The sequence below is a fragment of the Procambarus clarkii genome, unplaced genomic scaffold, assembly GCF_040958095.1.
Source record: "Procambarus clarkii isolate CNS0578487 unplaced genomic scaffold, FALCON_Pclarkii_2.0 HiC_scaffold_124, whole genome shotgun sequence".
In the NCBI taxonomy this organism is placed as follows: Eukaryota; Metazoa; Arthropoda; class Malacostraca; order Decapoda; family Cambaridae; genus Procambarus; species Procambarus clarkii.
The window spans coordinates 627,636-651,051 of record NW_027189157.1 but is presented as its reverse complement, the minus strand read 5'-3'; the positions used below and the strand labels follow the sequence as shown (position 1 = coordinate 651,051).

Here is a 23,416-nt window from a genome sequence, read left to right as displayed (position 1 = left end):
CGGTGCCACTGTCACCCACCTCCAACCTCCCACCAGCACTCCAGCTGCTAACGACAGCGGGTGCCACTGTCACCACCTCCACCTCCACTCCAGCTGCTAACGACAGCGGTGCCACTGTCACCACCTCACCTCCACCTCCACCAGCACTCCAAGCTGCTAACGACAGCGGTGCCACTGGTCACCACCTCCACCAGCACTCCAGCTGCTAACGCAGAGACGAGGACTTTGGGGGGTAGGGGGTGGGGTTGGGCTCTGGATGGGTGAGGGGAGGGTGGGTGTTAAGGTGGGTCGCCGAAAACGGAGATTCGAACTCAAAAGGCGGGCTAGGATCCGTCCCTGATCCGACACAGAGACAGAACGGAGAGACGACCCACTGTGGCAGGGTGAGGCGTCGAGAGAGTCCTTCCCACAATTTTTTTAATAAATGGCTAAGAATTATTGAACATTGAGAGGTTTCGTTTAGCATATTATAAAAAAAAAATAATAGACATATGTAGCAGCCAGAAAAAGCCACACCTGGACCACTATGCTAGGCCCGACCTGCCCAACGAGGCAAGTTCCCCTGAATCTATATATTTTTCCAATTTTCCTCTATGAAGTGATAAATCTGTCCATTTCACCATACACAGTTAATTAGGTTAGGGGCTAGGTTAGGTTCGGTCATATATCTATGTTAGTTTTAACTCAAATTTCCAATAATCAACCCATACATAATGAAATGGACAGATTCATCACTTCACAAGAAAAAAAAATTGAAAAAAAATATAAATTCATGAAAACTCGGCCCATCAGGCAAATCGGGTCTTGCACAGCAGGCCAAATACAACGTTCTGGCAACCAGGCACGACATATATATATATATATATATATATATATATATATATATATATATATATATATATATATAATATATATATATATATATATATATATATTTATTTTGGTGGTTGTTATTGTTTTTTGTAATAGGTTTAAATGGGTTTCAGGGAGACCTACCCGTTGTTTGTTTCTTCCTCTGTATGTGTCGTTTTACCCACTCACTTAGGATCCATTATTGAGAATAAGGATTTGATGAATATCTCTTTAGTAACTTGTAACTTACATTCGAATTACCATTCTCCCAGAGTTTTTATTATTATTATTATTATTATTATTATTATTATATTAGGCATACCACCACCTTCAATTAATAAATGTACAGTTAGATCTTAGAAATTGTAAACATTATAGAATATGAATTTTTGTATATATCAAATTTAATATATTTCTTTTTAACAACACACACACACCCACACACACACACTGTAGGTTTATATGATTATAATTAAAAAATTTAGGTAATTTTATGATCAGTATTGATTACACTTGTATTAAAAAAATAAAGCAAGCACCTGTTTCTATGACTTGGTAAATGTCATACATTACAACAATTTTTTTCGAATACTTTATTAAATTTACTGTGCTTCAAAATTCATTTGGTCTCTTTCTTCATGGTTTATAATTTTATATGTATTAATCGTTGTAAAAAATCACGAGAATTACTGCAATTAGCCCAGCAATGGCATGATGTGACCCCATAACATATTTCATGTGATCATCAGATTTAACTGAATCCATAAATGGTATTTTATCATATACATTCATAACAGATGTTATTGTAATAAACAAACATAAGATAATTAATATAATAAGTATAAAATATGTGAATATTTTATTACCGAACATATCTTTTTTTGTTCTTTTTTATATAGGAGAAAAATAATAAAATGACTATGAAATTTAATTATAATTTAATAATTTAATAGATGTATAAGCTGTTTAGCTGGAGGAACGATTTTTTGGGCATAAGAAACAATTGATTTATATTGATATTGATGGTAAGTTAAGATAAATGTAATTAATAAAAGAGCCATAATAGCAATTACTAATGACATTAATGATTTGGAAATATTTGTTCCCAAAAGATAAAAGGTGGCTAATAAACCAACCAAAAAAGACAGATACATAATAGAAAGGGGACCAATTTGTTTTTTTCTTAACGACATTCATTTTTTCCTGTGATATTTCCTTATTATCATGTGTCTCATTAATTGCGGGAGTTGTTAATGTGGTTGGTATTGGATTCCAATAAGATTCTTCATGTACTCTATTAGCTATTCTCAAATCCATAACATGAGGTTGAGGTAGTAACTGAGGAAGTTGTTGATGATTCTCGCCTGAAGCCGTTGTTGTTGTTGTTGTTGTTGAAAGATGAGGATGTACCATTTTATTTAACGATTTTCTTTTATTTTTTTAATTATAGTTTTAATTAATGTTTCACTATTGAAGGGTATTAGTGTTTTGAGTCGATGGCTGTTTATATGTATTAGGGCTTCTTCAAGTGGGAAATAACAGGCAATTTTTTCTTCATCTAAGCGATGACTGAAAGGAAAACGATGCATATAATTCTTAATTGCACGGTTGTTGGTCTTCTTATCATTTAGGTTGAAAATACATCCTAAAGTTCCAAGTATCCAATTTAAACATCGAGACCGAGAGTGCGTAAATTGAATTAAATTATTTGCATTTTCAGTTTCAATTAAAATACTATAATCACACTGATAGGTTTTACCATTCAGTGCTATCCATTCCTCTGATATCATTGGTAAATTATATTGGTTATTATGAATCATCCCCAATTTAATTCTTTTAATAATTGGTATAAAATCTAAATGAAAACAATGTGTTTCTTCCATAAACTCTCTAATTTGGGTAATTATCGGAATCTTTTGATCAATTTTTTCAGGTTGACCACGAGGAAGTGTATACTCTCCCCTCTATTGTATTTCCATTACCAAACATATGTTGATATAAATTAACATATTCGGCTTGACTCATGGGGGACGAATTTTCAAAAATATAACATTTTTCGTTTTATCATTCCATTTATGTCGATAACTTTTATTATTAAGATACGAAATATAAAAGTATGATGGAGAATGTAACATTAGGATTTTACATTTTTTTAATATAACTTTTTCGTCTGTGCTAAAACATTGACTGGCATCTACATATAAAAGCCCTAAAGATTTTTTAGTTTTATTATCATAATTTAATTGGTTTGGTTTTAATTGTATTAATGGCATATTTATAGTGGGAGGAAGATGTGCATTTTTGTAATAAAAATCAGTTTCTTTACAATACTGAGATGACATACTGACTATTTTGTATCTAAAAATGAATGGTGTTTATATAATAATTTATATATTTTTTTGTATTCTAACGGAACATGGATTATATTCATTAATGTGTAGTAGGGAGTGGTGGTGGTGGTGTGGTAAGGTTGTTGGGGTGGTGGTGAGATTAGGGTGTGTATATTGTGGGTGTGGGTGATTATAAAAGTTGTGGTGGGGTTGTTGTGTTGGTGGGGTTTGGGGAGGGTGGTGGTGGTGGTGGTGGTGGTGGTGGTGGCGGCGGTGGCGGTGTTTGGGTTGTTGTGTTTGTTGGTTTTTGGAAGGGTGGTGGTGGTGGTGGTGGTCGGTGGCAGTGTTTGGGTTGTTGTGTTGGTTGGGGTTTTGGGAGGGTGGTGGTGGCAGTGTTTTGGGTTGTGTTGTAGTTGGGAGGGGTGTGTTTGGAGGTTGGGTGGGTGGTGCGAGGGTGGTGGTGGCAGTGTTTGAGTTATTGTTTGGTTGGGTTGTGGGAAGGTGTGGTGGTGGTGGCAGTGTTTGGTGTTATTGTTTGGGGTTGTTGTGGGGTTGTTGTGTTGGTGGGGTTTGGGTTATTGTTTTGGGGTTGTTGTGGGGGTTGTGTGTGTTGGTGGGGTTTGGGTAGGGTGATGGTGGGGGTGTTGTTTGGGTTGTGGTAGTTTCCATATCTTTTATTATTTGAGGAAAAATTTTTTACCAAAATTTTCCCAAATTGTTTTTCCTGACATTTATACCGAAATAAAATATATGAAAACAATACTGCAAAATTCTTTTTTTTCTATAGTTTCTTTTCAACATACTATGTATAATATCTCGAGGTATATTATCATGGTAAATGGTTTGGCAATATGGTATCCATTCCTTCAATTAAAGATTGAATTAGATTTTTTTTATCATTTACAGATACCTCTCGAAATTTTCGTATTGTAATCTCAATTTTGTTCGAGGATAAATCCATGAAACTTTTCAGAAAGCTACATTCCAGATTCCATTGAATATGAAGAAGTAGAGGCTTGTCAGAAATGTCAAAATTCCATAGCCCAAGATTACAAAAAGCACATTTCACATGATCACTAAGACCTGTATAAAAGAATCCAGCTGAACTTAGATCTTCTGAGTTTGGTAATGTAAGTGGCCATGTGCTAAAACTTTCCAGGCGATTTTTACAATCTTCATATGTTCGATCGACACTGGGACAATGAGGTGACAATGAGAGGACTAAATTGGATTGCAGAATAACTTCACATAACTCTAAAGGGACATTACCAACGGGTTTTCCCATGATAAATGGACAATAAGGAACTCTTTGTCTATGTTTATTATGTGGAATATCGTTTATTTGCCAGTTCTTGATAACTGTATTGCAGAAAATACATGCACATGCATCGTTTCTTTTTAAGATAAAAAAATCCATCCCTAGCTAAATTTAGAGGGGAAATCCATGGGAATTTCCAATTGTTAAATGTGTCTAGACGTGCACTTTCAAACTTCAAAAAAAAAATGTTGTTAAACATTCTGATAGGTGTTTTAATTTGTGAAATAAATGTACAATTATGTTCTGGATATACAATTGCATTACTATTTATATTGAATGTAAGTGACAAATGACACTTTATACATTTCCATAGATTTTCTTGTTTGTTATAATAAAACCCATTTCGTTTTAAAATGTTTAAATTTATTTTGAAATTTAAACCTTCTAATGTTTTCATGCTATGTTGTCCACTCATTTTGGCATGTAATTAATGAATGGTAAATTTATTAAATCCGTCTGACCATATTATATATTTACTAGGCATGGCATTATATATATATATTTTTTTTTATTTATATTTCGAGATTCTTCAGGTTTACAGTAAAGGCTTCAAACTCTTCTTTTCAATTCAAATTCCATTATCATCACTAGTGTTCTAGGCGATTTTGTAAAAAAAAAAAAAAACTTGGTGGTTATATAATAAACATATTGAAATAAAATTAAAATAGTGATAGGATGATATCAAAGCAAAAGAAAAACGAAGAATTTTGCAGCAAACATGAATTTGAATTAAAAATTAGCCAAATGTTGGAAAAAAGGTGGGCCTGGGAGTCGGAAAATTTTACTCGAGAAAAATTAGCACAATACATTGAGGAAGTCAAAAATGCTAAATTGAAACTGAATTGGAAATCTTCTCATGAATATGATCTATTGTCTCGATATGATGTCAAAAATCTATTTGGGGATGACGTCTTAGTAACCATCGACGAAACTGAACGAAGAATGAAGCGGGGGACCAAGCGTAAACTGACCAGTGACAATCGTCATTCTACTAAGGCTGTAACAACAACAACAACAACAACCACAACAACAGGAACAACAACAGCTGATCCTGGCCGGATGTGTCGTCGTTTCATACATCAAGGGCAATTGTATGATACGATTTATGATGCACACAGAGCAGTTTGTCACGGAGGAGAAAAAAGAACTTATTTTGAAGCAAGTAAAACTATCGCTAACGTCACTCAACAATCGGTGAAACTCTTTATTTCACTCTGCCACATATGCAATTTGAAACGACTTCCTCGACGAAAAAGGGGGTAATACGGCCCATTGTATCGACCAGTTTTGCGGAGCGAGGACAAATGGACTTAATAAATATGCAAAAAGAAGGAGGATGTGTGTATAATATATTTTACATTATCAAGATCATTTAACAAAGTTTTCGGTTTTACGAGCTCTTCGCAGTAAACGGGCGATTGAAGTGGCACGCCACTTACTCGATATATTTGCTCTCTTGGGAGCCCCACGAATTCTGCAGAGCGATAACGGCCGTGAATTTGTGGCAGAGGTGATTCAAGAGCTAAAAAACGAAATGTGGCCCAACATGCTCCTCATTAATAGCAAACCTCGTCATCCACAGAGCCAAGGGAGCATTGAATGTACAAAAGAAAATGTAATCAAAATGCTTGGCAGTTGGATGTGTGAAAATCAAACGCGAGATTGGTCAGCTGGACTTCCCTTTGTGCAATTCACCAAAAACACAGCATATTCACGTGGAATTGGCGTATCGCCTTACAAGGCAGTTTTTGGTATAGAACCACCAATATATATGAATAATAATACACCTTCATTAATAAAGATGATGCAATTGAAATTAAGAGAAAAATAGAGGTGATGAGTTAATAGTACATTATTTCTTCAAATTTATTTATGTTAGTTAAAATGCACGTGCTAAATATCAAGGTTCATTATTAATTTATTTTTGTTTTGTTTTTTGTTTTAGGATACGAGAAGTTTGACTGAACTGAAAGTTGGTTGGGAATGAAAAAGACTAAAGGAAACTAGTACTAGTGTCCCCCCCCCCCCAAAAAAAAAAAGATATGAAAAACATACCTCATAAACCCAAAATGGTTCTGGATGGGTTCTACTGAAGATGGATGGGTACCCAGCATCATCACAATTGAAATTCATAATGCAAATATTGGATATAGGTTCGATGATAACTAAATTGTTTGTTGAACTAGTTTCCAAGCATTGACCATCATATATAGTAATCAACTCAAAAGTGGCATGGACCAGGGGAATCCGACTGTCTAATTAAAACAAAGCAAAGCAATGCGATGGTCAGAGATAGATGTTGATGTAATGTGATTTCTGCCCAGTGCTCGGAATGTCAAAGTGAAGAAATTCAAAGAAGCGTGGGTAAACGGCGTGAGTCATATATCATACAGTGGGGAGTTGATGATTGAGATTCATTCAATAGGCCGTTACTTAACATATATTATATTAACCTAACCTAACCTATGTTAGGTTAGGTTATGTAGGGTTGGTTAGGTTCGGTCATATATCTACGTTAATTTTAACTCCAATAATTTTTTTTTAACTCATACATAATGAAATGGGTAGCTTTATCATTTCATAAGAAAAAAAATTAGAGAAAACATATAAATTCGTGAAAACTTGGCTTATTAGGCAAATCAGGCCTTACATAGTAGGCTGAGAAGTCCGTTCTGGCTACTAGGTACCACATATATCCAACTCAAATTGATATACTCTCTGTAGTGATACTTTTTTTTAAATAATATTTACAATAAGAATAAAGGTATTAAAAAAAATATATAATATCATTTCTATACTACTTATTATTAAAATACTTATTTGTCAATTTAATTATATGGAGAATAAATGTGAATTGCTATATTCAATATCATAACCAGATTGTATTAACATGTGATACAAATAATACAACTGTAAATTATTTAAATTTGTGGTGTCAATTTTCCAATTTGGTGATAGATGAATAGGATTTTCTTTATAATAATTAATCAATGCATCATGAAAAATTTGCTCATTCGGCATTAAAATAAGTTGTTTGTAAATTGCATCTGAAATTTTATTTGGACATTTTGAAGAATTATAATACGGGATAACCATATTATTAATGATCATAAAAGCTAATTTGAAAGGTGAATTGGAATTATGAAAGTTGTTTTTATAATTTGAAACTTTTTCTTGTATAAATTGAACATATTTTCGTTTTTCTTCTTCATCATTTTGATATTAATAATATGTTTGTTTGATCCTCCACAATCATTAAATTTTCAGTATTATCTTCTTTGAATGGTGGCAGTGGCGATTGTTGCGGTGCCGGTTGCAGTGGTGATTGTTGCGGTGTCGGTTGCAGTGGTGATTGTTGCGGTGTCGGTTGCAGTGGTGATTGTTGCGGTGTCGGTTGCAGTGGTGATTGTTGCGGTGTCGGTGCAGTGGTGATTGTTGGGTGCGGTTGCAGTGGTGATTGTGGCGGAGTCGGTGTCGGTGGTGATTGTGGTAGTGATGGTGATGGTAGGTGTGATAGGTCAGAATCCATTTTAAGGATTGATTTTGGGATTTTTTTTTATACATTTTATATATATATATATATATATATATATATAAAAAAGAGGGGGCTGGATTTTTATTATAGAAAGAGACATTATACTAAGATGGTAAATCAATGTTTTTAAGTAGGGGTGGTGGTGGTGGTGGTGGTGGTGGTGGTGTTGCTGCTGCTTTTGGTAATATACCTTCATCTTGATTGATAAACGTTACAATTTCATCCTTTTTTCCCGGTTTGAATGATGTCAGTTAAGAGATGGGGATTTCGGGTTCTTAAAACAATATTATCATTGGTCACCAATATCACTAAAAATACGAAAGTAATTCCCTTCGTCACATGATTCCGTGTTAATATGTCACAAAAAATTATTCCTGTTGGGTGTATTCATGTTTAATCTTTTGCTGGTTTATATACCATTCTTCATAAACTTCCAACTTTCTAGTTAATTTCAAATGTATTTTTTTTATACATTAGATGTCTATATGATTTAAAATAGTGTTGCCTTATCTAGATTTAAATAACCAAGTGTGTATATATGCTTGTGGGTGCCGGATGTCAAAGAGTGACTGAGGGGAGGAGCTGTGTGTGTGTGTGATGTGTGTGTGTGTGTGTGTGTCTTTATGTGTGTGACTTTGTATGTGTGTGTGTATATGTGTGTGTGTGTGTCTTTGTGTGTGTGTGTGTGTCTTTATGTGTGTGTGTGTGTATGTGTGTGTGTGTGTCTTTGTGTGTGTGTGTGTCTTTGTGTCTTTGTGTGTGTTGTGTGTGTGTGGTGTGGTGTGTCGTTGTGTGTTGTCTTCATGTGTGTGTAAGTGTGTGTGGTCTTTGTGTCTTTGTGTGTGTGTGTGTCTTTGTGTCTTTGTGTGTGTGTGTGTGTAAGTGTGTGTGTAGTTGTGTCTTTGTGTGTGTGTGTGTCTTTGTGTTGGTGTGGGTGTGTGTGTGTGTGTGTGTTGTATAAAAGGAGGTGGGATCCGAGCAGTATCTCAATTCTCATCCTGCGTTTCTTTGGATATTACTACAGTGAACTTCTAAAAGTTATACTTACAACCATTGTGGTGTAGTATATTAACACTTACTAAGGCGTAAATAAGGCGTGAGTATTTCAGTGTTTTTTTTTCTTTTTTTTTTTTCTTTTTTTTTTTAAGTAGTAGATAACTTTCAATTTTTGATTGAGATTGTTTCTGTTTCTCCTTCAATAGATTGATGATCATCTTAGTCTATTTCAATACACCAGACTATTTCAATTATAATATATATATTTTTCAGGTTGGGAAAAAATGAACCAAATGGATATTGGTAATGGGGAAGCAGTTGGCATTGAGAAATTGGGAAATGATGAAGAGAGGAAAGTAAATGAAGGAGGAGTTGAAGATGAAAAGGGAGATGAAGAAAGGGGAGAAGATGAAGATAAAAAGGTAACTGAAGAGGAAGATAAAGATATAAAGGTAATTGAAGAGAAGATGAAGATATAAAGGTAATTGAAGAAGAAGATGAAGATAAAAAGGTAAATGAAGAGGAATATGAAAAAATCAAGTTTTTTATAAATAAATTTGACAGCTCCATTTAAATATGACTCTAATTTTAAAAAATTTAAAAAATTGAAAAGTGAGCTAGATAGGATATTTCTTGAAACTAAATGTAAAGTTGAATGCTTAGAAAAATGTACATTCACTAAAGAAGAATTATCCGAATCCGGATTTCAAGATTTTATTAAATATGACCATATGGACCGGATATATAATTATTTCATTTATTATGGTTGGTATTCCACCATAACAGCAAGAATTAAGTATAATAATTGTTTGGTATATGTTCACATATATTATGTTTATGCAAACAATTGTTGTAATATGTGGGTTACTGAGGATGCTCAAATATTTCTTAAATTTCTTGTCAATGAATTTTTTCATCCAAGTAAACCCCATTCCGAAGAAATTTGGTTAGCTATGAAAAATGATAACTTAAATGTAGAGAAACCTCCACAATATACATATTAAGTTTTATCATGAATGAGATGATGTAAAATAGGATTGAATGTTTTTTGAAGATAAAAAACACTAACACAATATTACCAGATTTTCTATGGTGGATGTGAAGGTCCTAATTCCACATACATCAAGTTAATATCTTGTGATGACCATGAATTCATCATTAAAAGGAAAGATGCCTTCACCTCAAATTTAATTCAAGCTATGATGTCAAGTTCAACAACGTGTATTGAACAGGAAAAAAATGAAATCCATTTTAAAACAATTCCGTAAGTATAAAGCTGTTAGAACAAAGTGTTATTATATAAACTGTTATATTTAGAGATAAACTGTTATTTAGAGAAACATATAAACTGTATATAATAAATAAATAATTATAATACTTTTATTTTTTATTTTATTTCTTCAGATCATTCTTCTTCAAAAAGCGTGTACATATTTCACCTACAATACTCAATTCAAGAAAAATGAGATTACTACTGATCCTGAATTTCCAATTGAAAATAATATTGCTCTAGATCTGCTTTTGGTTGCTGATTTCCTTGATTGTTAATAATGACATCCATAACCAATATATTTTTTACTAAATGTTGAAAGATTAAAATATAAAAACAAGCTTTAATGTTATATTATTTTTAGTTTATTTTGTGGCTTGAAAATGATTCCAACCCTTTTATTATTATTATTAATATTAATATTATTATTATTATTAATAATTATTCCAGTAATTCCAATGAATCAAGAGTATGATTGCAATGAAGTTATAGTATTGAAAGATTCAATTAAATACTGGTTTGATAGAGGTGATGAGCAAATTAAATATAAACATGAAGAACTTTTCAATATATATGATTTACTATCACAACAAGAATGGTTCGAGTTCCAGTTAAACTTTAAAGACACTATACAGGTATATATACTAATAGGACGAAATTCATCTATTATACTTCCAAACCAAATAAACATAACTAACTTAGCGTCAATTTTAATAGAATGCCGTTATTGTAATAATGAAAATGTACAAAGTTATAATGAAAATGTACAAAATTTATCTTTTATTAAAGATGCATATATGATTAGGACTCCTGTTAAATATATGAAATTTTCTGTATTGTGGGATTATAAAAATATACTACTATGTTGGAATCACTTGTCTATAATAGTAGGAGGTATCAATAACGAAACTCAGGTGTGTAATAATTTACAAGATAATTTGAATGTCATAATGTGTTGGTTATATGAAAAATATAACATTACAATCCTTAATAATAGTTTAAATATAAATAACAGTAAATATGTTACAAATGGGACCATTTATATAGGTATTACACACACGAAGAAAACGATATCATTATTTGTTAAGAAATTTTTCATTATATTAACAATTGTTTTCACAATTTTAAATGTTATAATTATTTTACATGGTGTTTTTAAATTGGTATGTTTTTTTGTAATATCCCCTAAATTCCCATATATATCGTATATATGACTTGAAATTTTAAATTGGTAATTCCAATCATTCCAACATTGAAGGAAAATATATGGGTGGTGAGCTGTACTTTGGTGGTAGGTAGCCTTGGCTATTGGCTAAGATATAATAACTTAATCCTCAATAAAGAGTTTTAATTTTTGGACTGACATTATTGTAAGAAGGGCCTTTTGATATACTACTATGTTAATCCCAATTACCTATTATTTGGGAAATTTGAGACAAAGATATGATGATACTACCCTATTCAAACCCCAACCCTAAATAAATTTTGTTACAATGAGTGAGTATTTCTATTTCACGATTTATAAATATGGCTCTCATTGTAATTGTGTTATGGACCCGACGCCTCCACAGAGAATGGAGAAGCGATGGCAGCGCTGCTATCTATGAGGCCGTCACCCACAAGTATGGGAAAAGAAGGCGCCCTCTTCTGGTCAAAAGTACAATTATCAGTGGTGAGTGACTCTTACTATGATTGGACACGGAATGGATTATTACAGTGCGATAGGTGTGGAGGAAGTGGACTCGACAAGGGTGTGGTCAGAGACAGTGTCCTGTGTGTGTCGCTCTATATAGCGACATTGACTCAATGATATTTTTTGGAGGCTACATTCAGTTTTATTATGTACATTAATGTACTTTCTATATATTTATATAATAAATAAAGAAGTAAGTAAATAAATAAACTTTTATATTATTTATCTCCATTCTTAGTGTTGTATTCCTTCCTATATGTTATGAACCTCATAAATTCCCCTTATGAAGCCAATGTACGTGATTTGTTAAAAACACTGAGCCCTGAAGATATTAGATGTCTGGCTCAGACATCAACAGGTAATCATCGCCTTTCACCTAAAAGTTCTCAAGAGGCCCTAAATATAATTTTATGTTACACTTCAGACTTGAAACGCTTGTTTTCTTATCGACGTCTTACTGCCCAAAATCTTTTTAACTACCTCTATAAAAATCAAGTACCATCAATGCCTTTTGCTAAGAAAATGGAATTGGTAATAGCTGTAAAAAGAGTTTTGGACAAAGCAGCATGGTAAAATAGGTATCGGATATTCAACTGAACAAGGAAGAGCACATTCAAACCCCCAAACCGAAATTACAAGTGCTATCCAACTCTCAATACCCGGAAATACGAACATCATTTTATGTTCCAATCCAAGTTTTATTCAATATACAACTGGTGAACCAAGAATATAATTAAAAATCCTAAACAATGTAGTTTTTATGGGTACTGCAGAACGTACAAATTTAGGAACAGTACAATGTCAATGTGATTCATATATAAGTACACTATTACAGCATCAGACAGAAGAGAGTGAAATTAAAACTTTTACTCAAACAAATAATGAAAAAAAACAACCTGTCTTATGTGATGATGTTCCTAAAACTTCTATTCGAACTAATAATGAAAAAAACAAATTTGTATGTGGTGTTCTTTCCTCGGTAGAACATAAAATGGAAGTTATAAGAAGTGACGAGTTTATACAAAAATTTGTAAGTGGTATTTTAGAATGATTAATCGTTTGCAGCCAGAGTGTTTCCACCTACCCGGAGATACTTTTCGAGGTGATATTTTTTATGACAACAGTTACACTGATATTTACTTAATTGGCCAGTCAAATAGTGAGAGACATGCTTTTGGAGGAGGAATACTTTCCAACTTTTAAAACAAACATTTCAAGAGTATAAGATTCAGTTCAGTCCTAATTTAGAAAATGGAATACAAGCTTATCAATCCAATTTTGGTATGGTCAAAATCAGTTGTTGTGGCACCATACATATCCGAAACTCATGTGTGGGAATTTTTGAAGTAGAAACGGGTATGGTATGCAGTCCAAATGATCATGTATGGAAGATAATGTATATAAAGATAAATTTAAAACATGCTAGTACACATAAACCTCCAAGTCTACCTTCATGTCAAGTGTTTGAAATTAAAATTTGAAATGGGTTTTTTGATTAACAACGAATAAATAACAGAATAAGTGAAATCTATAGACTTTACTTCTCCGGGATGTAGACGTATTCTGTCAGGATATTCTTTTTGATTTATAAATATACTATTTTAATTAATATAATCGCAAGATAAAGATTGTGTAATAACATTATGTACTTTTGAATAATATTATATATATTTTTTTTTTACAAAGATATAAAATATGGGTTCTGTACTAAGATATAACCATTAGGTTCCTAGACTCATCACAAGGAATAACTAGTGGCACTAAAAGGCAAGTAGTTATTTCAGTCAAACTAAAATGGAATGGAATTGGTGTATATATGACATGAATAGTATGGTTTGCTCCCATTTAGATCTATTTTCTAAACATGTTATTTTCATGTTTTTTTCAGGAGGATATTCTAGCAATAATCATCATGGTATCGTCCTCCAAAATCAACAAAATCAACAAAACCCCTAAAATTATCAAGAAAAATCCCACTTTTGATGATAAATTTTTTGAACTTTTAATTAATGAGGCGAGTGAAGAAAGTGGTGGACATGCTTATCAGTGTCCATGGTATTCATGGTAAAAGGAAAATTTATATCATCTCCAAGTTGGAAGATTGCTGGAATATGAGATCAACTATTCCCTAAAGCGAGACACTTATATAAATTTATGTTTATCATTGTTAAGAGATCCAGCATATTCACATGATACTCTTAGGAAATTTAATGTTTTAACCCATAATGAATGTGGCGATTACATGTTTGGACATCCTGTTATAGTCAATGATAACCAACGAACAGGAAGTCAGATTGATATTCAATACTCATGTTCGGAAGTGATTATCGGGACAGTGACTACTGAACAAGGACTGGTCAATGGTTTCATAAATACAGGAAAAATTACATTTACAAGTGTTAGGTGTACCTTTCTTGAATATTCAAAGGCTAAAAAATTCTATGATATGTTCATTTTAAATTGAACTATATATATTTTTTTTTTTTTTTAATCAGTTCATATTTAGGTAGGGTTGATTTTAGGTTTGGTCATATAGATATTTAGGTAAGGCTGCGATATTGACACTACTAAATACCTAACCATAAAAATACCTTTATGGTTTATATGACAGACAATCTGTAAAATATTTTTAATAAATGGAATCATCCAGTCTGCTATATCTATGTGGGTTTTCATGTGAACCCTGTTTTGTTATAATAAGAATAACTTCGTATATAATGAAAAAATTCTAATACAAGCATATATTTATTTATTTACCATAATTTTTTAAAATATATTTTCAATTTTCTTCTACAAATTTACCATGGTCTGTTACTGTAGGTGTTTACCACAGCTCTGTTTTTGTATATTTATACCAGGGGAGCCAGACAGATCACTGATAAGTGATCCAGTCACCAGAGACACTAGTGTGTTGTACCAGTCACCAGACACACTAGTGTGTTGTACCAGCTTCACACCAGTGGGCCTATTTAGAATTTATTTCAGAAAAATTATGGTAAATCACAAATACACAAATAAACAAAGAAAACAACTATTTAATCATAGAAAGAAATTGGTATAGGTTATAAAAAAAAATGAATAAAAATCTTCTAATTGATAATAATAAGATCAATGACAAGTTTTTACTAGGCCTAACTCTAATTATGAATCAAAATTTATGTTTAAAACTTTCAAATTTTCTTCATTCCAATATTATGGAAAAGATAATATACTCCATATACATCCTGTATTATGTGAAATGAAGCCACTAGGTTTACTGGGCCAGTCATTAGATTCACTTTATCTTTCAAAGAAAATTATACCTAAAGAAATTCAGATAATATACATTAGCCCTCATCATATTTTTTCTCACGAAACCAATGGCCAAATTACAGCTGATTTACTCCTTAGGTGGTTTCAAGAATAATATTACGCCACTTTATCTCTTAAATGAACATGATCTAAATTCCCTTGTTGCAAATCCCTCTCACAGATTTAGACTTATAGATGGTCGATCGGTAGAAATGTTTGATAATATGTGGAAGCTAGGAACTAATGATTGTGCAATTTATAGTAAAGATCATAATATGATTTATTGGGAATTCGTCCCATTTTGGGCTTGTGTGATTTATTTTCTATTTCTAAGCGTTTAATATATTTAACCCAATTGAGCGATTTGATCAATAAAATTCACCAAGTATTTAATATAATTAAATATTTTCCCTATCTAATACATCCATATCGTTTGCTGGTTTCTGAAAACAGGGAAATTTTATATTATGTCATTTAGTCTCCTTCATTGTTTATTTTCACCTCATGCTGAAACCAAAAAAATTAAAGATATTGTGTTTTCTCATCCCCAATCTTTAATACAACGTACTGAAAAATATTGAAAATATTGAAAGTAATACTCTAAATAGAATCAAAGTTAAATGCAAAGAAAAATTTAATAATAGGCTAGCAAAGACTTCAAAATATATCATAATTATTTAGCTCAAAGTAATTGTCGTCTACTTCTCCATATGTTAACACTCTCTATTTGTAACTATTATATGGATTGCTAATGGTGGAGGAGTTATACATAAACAACATACATTGGTACGCAATTATTTGACCTTACAAGGGAATATTACCTTAAAAACCCACTCACTCCCAAATCCATATAAAGTTACATCACGAAAAACCTATTCATAATCCTAGACTACCTTCTTCTTCCCAACCACCATCTCAACTTGAACTAACATCATCTCCACCATCACCATTATCTAATAATGTTAATCAACAACTGAATTGCCAGAATCCATATGGTTTATGTCATGCACAGATTATTTACAGTTCATTCCATACAGATGAAATCAAATGTAATGTGGCTCAACATGTTCATAATTATGGGTTGCCTTCATTTGTTGAATTATACTCCAACAGTTCTTGAGGAATCCTTTAGTGAAACATTAACATCACACAGAGATAATATTCTAACTGATGTAATTGAAAATGAGAATCAATATAATTTTAGCATTTATATCACAGATAAAAAGGAGCTTGAGTCAACAATAATTTAATATATATATATAATATTATATATATATATTATATATATATATATATATATATATATATATATAGATATATATGTCGTACCTAGTAGCCAGAACGCACTTATCAGCCTACTATGCAAGGCCCGATTTGCCTAATAAGCCAAATTTTCATGATTTAATTATTTTTCGACTACCTAACCTAACCTAACTTTTTCGGCTACCAAACCTAATCTAACCTATAAAGATAGGTTAGGTTAGGTTAGGTAGGGTTGGTTAGGTTCGGTCATATATTTACGTTAATTTTAACTCCAAAAAAAAAACTTGACCTCATACATAATGAAATGGGTAGCTTTATCATTTCATAAGAAAAAAATTAGAGAAAATATATTAATTCAGGAAAACTTGGCTTATTAGGCAAATCGGGCCTTGCATAGTAGGCTGAGAAGTGCATTCTGCTACTAGGTCCCCACAGACCAGTTTTAGACCAGGCCTATTTCTACCCCCAGGAACAGCCCCTGACAGCACTGCTATGAAACAGGGGTATCAGGGTGAAAGACGCTATCCAATGTTTGTATCCACTCAGCTGTGTGGTGGTCTAAATGGAAGATTATTCATGTGTAGATTAGAACTGAGGATAGTCGTGACCCCTGCAGGTAACCCCACATATTGACTAGATGACCATCGTATCCAAAATAACACAACTAAGTCAACAAGAATGTTGTTTCGTTATTATATAATATAATCATTAGTATACATTATTAGTTTAGATGTGAGAGACATTTTTTTATATAAAATAAAATAATAATGTCACTATCAAATTCCTTATATATTATAATATTTATAATATTTTAATTGTGATCTTTTCAATTATATATTTATATTATTCAAGAAATAGGTCAACAATTTCAACTCAGCATCCTCAACTGTCAATGAATTTCATTACAAAAACTAATACTAAACCTGCTGGTCTGTATGTTGTCTTTGAAAGTAAGTATTATATGGACCAAAATCGTGGTTACGATATGATTTCTCATGTAAATACAGTTAATTGTAATGATGATACAACGATTAATGATGAAAATAATAATGTATTTTGTAAATTTGATACATCCATATTTGATCAATTTAGAAAAGAGAATTGGTATTTTAATACCTTAACACCGATAATTTTATTATCTATTCGTAATCTTCCAAATTTTTACCTATTGTATATGAGAATATTGAAGATCTTCCACTCTCTGCAGATCATGAGATTACAAGCCTGCGTGAAAATATGAAGAAAAGCTCAATTGCTAATGGTAATAAGTTACCAAAATGTGTATGGGTATCTTGTTCACATATTTGGGTTAATAGTCCAAACAAATATACTCCGCAAGGTTTTCCTGTTTATTATTTTCCAACCAAGGAACATGTAGATGGATATTATGCCCCACTTCTTCCTATTCAATTGAAACTTAGCCCAGGTGAAAATATTATAATATGTAAAATGTGGGCAAAAAATATTAATATAATGAGTGATCCATTTGCTGTGGTTAAATTTAGGATCACGGTTAAAATGTAGGATTTATAATACTATAAAGCATGATATAGTAACCTGTTTAAATATTATTACTAAAAAGATAATTATATAAAAAATAAGGTATGTAGATTTGTTCTTGTGGAACAAATTATTCATTCTACTTTTGTATCAACACATCTTTATATATTTCTGAGCTTATAATATACAAAGAACTATTTTTTTTATCATTTTCAGATAATTATAAAGTGATGGTGATATTGGTTCTATTTGTTCTTCAAGATCCCAACTGTCAGCAAGGGTGGCGCAGTTGCTTTTTTTTTTTGTAAACCATGAAAAAGCAATATGAAATCTACCCCAGAAAATATTCTGTTATAATACTAACAGCCCCCAAAAATATCATTCAAGTGTGGGATAAAATTGTCATATGGAGAAATAATTTAAAAATAAAAGTGGAATTTTTACAAAACTTTAATCCAACAATCAACTTGTATCATTTAGTGGAAAATTCATTTTTACTTATATTAGATAATGTTTCATCGATAAATGTAAGAAAAACATTTGCCGACGTATTAATTGATCTTCAAAACAGTGAAATAATTATTATAAAATGTGCTTCAATTACTTGGCCCTCAATAAATAAAGTGGAAAACTTTAATTTAAAACATTTTGAAGATGTTAAGATTATTTTAAGTATGAATGACTGGGAACGAAATTATGTATTGGTAAATAAGTACCTTTCATATGAATTTGCAGACATTAGTATTAAACCTCATTTAAAATCTTTAAATATTTTAACAGAAGATATAGGGAGTATCAATTCAGAAAAATTGAGAGCAAATCTACTTGATACTTGGAACAATGAAATACCCCCTATATACCCTTCTGAAGTTCTCCCAGAGAGTGAATATACTGTTACTGAAGTAAATAGCAACAAACGCAGCAGTGAGTCACAATCAGGTTCAATTGGCATGCCTTCAAAACATAGGAAGTATTACTGCCTGGTGTTATAATGGATACTGCTCATTGGGAAGCGTGTCAAAGAAAAGAATAATATGTGTGTGTGTATGTATATGTATGTATGTATATATATATATATATGTACCTATTTTAGTTTACATAAAATATAGGATGGAAGAACATGTACGTAGTAAATTAATCTCTTTTTTACTCAAAATTCAATAATTTCATTCGTTTATTATGCTATGATAGTGAACATAATGTTAAAATAAATATTTTATTTATTTATTTATATATTTTTTTCAGATGATTGAACCCTTTTTGATTAAAAATCCAGGACGTTTTACATTGTTCCCAATTAAAAATCATGATATCTTTAAAATGTATAAGAAGGCGCTAGCATCATTTTGGACAGTTGAAGAAGTAGACTTGTCAAAGGATATTGTAGATTGGGAACAGAAACTTAATGACGAGGAACGTCACTTCATTTCACATGTTCTAGCATTTTTTGCCGCATCAGATGGTATCGTCAATGAAAATCTTGTTGAACGTTTCTGCCAAGAGGTACAAATACCAGAAGTGAGGTGTTTTTATGGTTTTCAGATTGCCATGGAAAATATTCACAATGAAATGTACAGTTTACTTATTAATACATACATAAAAGATTTACAGGAGCAGAACAGATTATTTAATGCTATTGAAACGCTGCCAGCTGTTAAGAAAAAAGCTGATTGGGCTCTAAGGTGGATTACCAATAGAACGGCAACATATGCCGAACGCATTGTTGCCTTTGCTGCAGTAGAGGGTATTTTCTTTAGTGGTTCATTTGCTGCAATATTTTGGTTAAAAAAACGTGGTTTAATGCCAGGTCTAACCTTCAGTAATGAATTGATTTCTAGAGATGAAGGGTTACACACAGATTTTGCTTGCTTGATATTTAAGTACTTGATTAATAAGCCTGATCAGAAATGCAGTCTCATCAGATTAGCAGCATCCGTGGCAGATTAGCAGTCTCCGTGGTGTAGTGGTAAGACACTCGCCTGGCGTTCCGCGAGCGCTATGTCATGGGTTCGTATCCTGGCCGGGGAGGATTTACTGGGCGCAATTCCTTAACTATAGCCTCTGTTTAACGCAACAGTAAAATGTGTACTTGGATGAAAAAACGATTCTTCGCGGCAGGGGATCGTATTCCAGGGACCATAGGATTAAGGACTTGCCCGAAACGCTACGCGTACTAGTGGCTGTACAAGAATGTAACAACTCTTGTATATATCTCAAAAAAAAAAAAAAAAAAAAATATGTATATTCTATCATTGAAAATGCTGTGAAGATTGAACAAGAATTTTTAACAGATGCCTTGCCAATCAAACTTATTGGTATGAACTGTGATCTAATGGGGAAGTATATAGAATTTGTGGCTGACCGACTTCTCTTTGAACTCGGTTTTAAGAAACTTTATAATGTAGAAAATCCATTTGACTTTATGGAAAATATCTCATTAGAAGGGAAAACTAATTTTTTTGAAAAAAAAGTAAGTGAATATCAAAAATATGGTGTAATGAATTCAGATCAATACAGTGTTTTTACATTAGATTCAGACTTTTAGTTAATTAGTTGATGGATGGAATAGAACATGTTTTTTTTATATAGAATATAAATAATTTAATATAAAAATAAAAATATATATCTATTATCTTTTACTATTTTACTTATCATATTTATATTTTCACTTGATGAATAATGAATTAAATACCTTACATTCTCTCTTTCCACTAATTACAAGACTACAAAATATGAGGTATGTAATTATGGACATAATAACAAAACCATAATCTTCTTTATAAAATATCAACATATCACATGATAACCAAGCAGTGCTACTATCGTCCGATGTAAACACCAAGTTTGGTTATCGCCATTGAATCAACTTTTCTATTTATATTCACCAATGAATATAATTCAAAGAGAGAAATGAATCATTACATTAAGTTCCATGCAATATTGCCGGTGATACAATATATAAGAGCCTCCGTATCCAGTCCAGTCAAACCAGTATGCCAGAATCCTGTTCAGTAGTAATACGGGCTACTGTGTAATGGAGCTATCCAAGAATCTTGTGGTGTAAGTACCTAAAAGTTATTTTATGATAAGCATGATGAAGCTTTGGACACTATATTATAATAAATAAATAAATAATGTCTCAGGTGCATTTGTGATGAAATCTAATCTTTCTAGGATGATATTAGCGATATCAGTGAAAGAGCCGAAGAGAAGAAGATAAAAGAGAAAAAAGATACTACTTCAACTAGCAAGTCTATTATTTGTTAAAATAGAAACACATATCCATTCCAATGATGAAAATGTGGCTTTGAGAAAGTTGGTTAATATAACGCCTGAGACTATATAAAAAAAACAAACGTTATTGTGAAATTAATACTCAAAGTTTATTACAAATATTAGAATGGTTTGCTAACCACGATGGAACCAATGTGTTGCTGTATGAATTTTGCCCCACAGTGCATCATGTCAAAAAAAAACTTTGTACCCCGATTTGTCTAATGTTTCGCCGGGTTCGTCATCATGTAGTAGTTTCTAGGACATCCACATTGTTCGGTGTTAATCTTATATTCAACCCTCTTGCATACACATGTGTCTTCATGTGTTAATGCTGATTGTGGGTTGCCTGCTTGTCATAGACTGAAAACCACCAGATCCACTAAAAGTTTCGTCTTACCAAAAGAAGTGTGGTTGTTAACTCAATGTGTCTGCTGGATATATATTATTGTTAAAATTTGTAATTCGACCTATCAACAGAAGCGCATTATGATATTGATTGAAGTGTTTTTGTTTGTTTTGTTTTTTTCTCATAATATTGACAAACGAACTTCTGCGAAGAAAAGACGCTTTCTTATTTTCTGCAACGGAGGCCTGTCGCTGGATATTTATTGATTTGTACTAGTTAGTGATATGTTTTATGAATGTTTTCTTTCTCATACCACTGACTAGTTAAATTAATATATATTTACAAACATAAGGCAATTGTGATCTGTTGTAGGTCATTTGGTGAGATGGTGTGTTTACCAGTCTCCGTGGTGTAGTGGTAAGACACTCGCCCTGGCGTTCCGCGAGCGCTATGTCATGGGTTCGTATCCTGGCGGGAGGATTTACTGGGCGCAATTCCTTAACTGTAGCCTCTGTTTAACGCAACAGTAAAATGTGTACTGGATGAAAAAACGATTCTTCGCGGCAGTGGATCGTATGCCAGGACCATAGGATTAAGACTTGCCCCGAAACGCTACGCGTACCAGTGGCTGTACAAGAATGTAAAAACTCTTTGTATATATCTAAAAAAAAAAAAAAAAAAAAAAAAAAAAAAAAAAAATGTTTCACCATACTGTGTGAGGATTCGATGAACATTGTTTTTTATTTCACTGGTCGAATCAAAATAGGGGCAATCATCAGTTTCAGATGCTTCACAACAACCGGGTCTCATCATCAATGGCATACATATTGCAATCTGTGCTCCTTCCTACTTCAATAATGAAAATGATGAGGTCTTGCGAAAGTGGAATCAACTTCAAGCTTTTTTGGGGTTGGGTAAAGGTAAATATGTGGATTTTATTTTTTTTTCAAGGATGGTAGTGAGTAAACCATTATGGGAAACTTAGTAGATTTGACTAGTTGTTTATAATATTGTAAAATGTATATAATTAAAATAAAGTATAATTTTATGAATTTTATTCCAGGTTATTATTCGTCCAATATGTCACCTGTAGAGTTCACATCTGAAAATCCATATTGTCGTTTCAAAGTAGTTTGCTATACAAAAATTCCCAATTATCGTAATGAAGATGGTATTGTGCAAATTATAATTGGAAGGGGCCTTTCAGAAGTGGAGTAAGTAATTAATATTCATATACTTGTATAATATTCTAATAATTTTTCAGTGTTAAATATGACTAGGATCGGGAACATTAAAAAATGTTTTTTTTATTTTTTTTTATTCTTCCAGGGCCTACAAACAAGAAGTTATTTCAGCATTGAGTCTATTATTCGGAGGTAATGAAGTTGTTGTTAATGAAATTTTTGCTGCTGAAGTACCAAACAAAAACGAACTTCAGATTTTACATTCAGCAAGTTTTTCCTAATGGTAAAAGAATTTAAAGATTTTATAATGTTTTCCCTAATAATAATTATCATAAAAATGATTTCAAGTATGGTATTATGCAAACTGCTCTATATTATAATATACCTTCTAGGAGAGATTCAACGTGCATCTACCACTGACACCTTTAGTCATATGTTAAGAGCATCATACAATCCAATTTTTAAGGTAAGCCTAAGTAAGCCTTATTATAGTTTGCACCAATCTATTTAATGGGAATTGATATCAGGTTGGCTTAAATAATTCAAATTAGCTTAAAAGGGA

General features: G+C 32.2%; 1 pseudogene; it reads left to right on the top strand.

Moving 5' to 3' along the window:
- The window catches only part of LOC123755554 (ribonucleoside-diphosphate reductase subunit M2 B pseudogene), a 51,793-nt pseudogene extending 31,200 nt beyond the window's left edge, over positions 1 to 20,593 (top strand).
- Positions 20,594 to 23,416: the final 2,823 nt, after the last annotated feature.